The following is a 1625-nucleotide window of genomic DNA, read 5'->3' on the forward strand; positions in this document are numbered from 1 at the left end:
TTCTTACATGGCAAAAGGGACTTTGAAGAGTGTTCTGTATTATCCAGGTGAACCCAATATAAGTACAAGAGTCGTCCTAAGAGAGATGCAGGAGAGTCAGAGACAGGGGAGATGGGAGCGATGAGGTCACTAGCCAAGGAATGCAGGCAGCCTCTAGAAGCAAAAGTCAAAGAACAGGTTCTCACTTGCACCTTCCAGAAGGAATGCACAATCCTGGCTAGCTCTTTGATTTTAATCCTACAATCTCATTTTCAGACTTCTGGACTATAAGGAAATAAATCTGTGTTGTATTAAGTTTGTGGAAATTTGTTATAGGAGCCATAGGAAACTGATACAGTGATATAGTAAAATCAGCCATGAACTAGAGACCTCTGACACTCTCACACCAACTACACAGATATTCATCAATAATTCAGGAAAATCACTCTACCTCAGTCTCCTTTCCTGTGAAGAGAAATTATACCTACCTCACAATGTTATAAAAATAGGTAAAAATTATTCATGTGAGCACTTTGTGAAGTGTTTCGTGCTACCTACATGGTGCATTTAAGACTTTGGCTTAGGGCCAGCCAATGGCATGGTAATCAAGGTACCTGGATCCCACATGGTTGATTGAATGGTTTGAATTCCAGACCTGGCATCCAGACTCAGGTGCATGGATACCCAAAAGTCCAAGAAGAGAATGGAGTAGGAGGGATTGTGGCATGGCCATCCCCCTCCTGAAAAATGTGAATGCCCTATAACAGATTTTTAAAAACAAAACAGAACAAAAATCATTAACTTAAAGTTTCCTTAATGACAGAGAGTACTGGAATAAAGGCATCCGCCTTTAGCACTCTGATAGCCTATTACATCATAACCACTCCTGCAATAAAGATACTGTTTCGGATGTGGCCTTGTTCAGGCAAGGCCACTCCCAGCCTTCCCTTGTCACAACCTTTTTCTCCATCAACCAAAATCAACAAGGCTAATTGCAGCATTCTTTGCAAGAGCCAAGAGAGCCTTGGAATCCTCTTACCCCCATCTTCAGGAAGTAGTTACCAATCAACTAATGCTGGCAGGAAAGAAGAGACTTATTGGGACCAGCAGATGGTGTAGTGGGTATGTCGCTGGACTCCCAACTGTAGTTGACTGCAGTTCAAGTCTCAGACCCAGTGGCTTAAAATTCATGCCAGGTATGTGTTCCTACGTGCCCAAGATCCCGAGAGGAGAATGGAGAAGGGCCATCAGCCCTGGGGGTGATTTCCCGCTTTCTGTTTCTCTCTCTCCCGCCAGGGCTAGTACCCTATTGCAAAAATCTCCCCCCTCCCCCAACACACACACACACACACACACACACACACACACACACACACACGCCCCAAAACCAGCCTAGTGGCTTCGAAGGTTTGGTCTGTTGGCAGCAGTATAACATCCCCTGGAGCTAGTTAGAAATGTAGAGCCTCAGGCCCCATCCCCCCACGGACTGACTCAGAGCATTTTAACAGGAACCCTAGGTGACCTGTTGAGAGGGTGTTTGGGATTGGTCTGAATCCAGTTGACCAGGTTACCACTGCCCGACCTCAAGCACAATCATCTAAGTCTCAGTTTCCTCATCCACCACGTGAGCAATAGCGCCCACCGGG

The sequence above is a fragment of the Tupaia chinensis genome, unplaced genomic scaffold, assembly GCF_000334495.1.
Source record: "Tupaia chinensis unplaced genomic scaffold, TupChi_1.0 Scaffold000094_1, whole genome shotgun sequence".
Classification (NCBI taxonomy): Eukaryota; Metazoa; Chordata; class Mammalia; order Scandentia; family Tupaiidae; genus Tupaia; species Tupaia belangeri.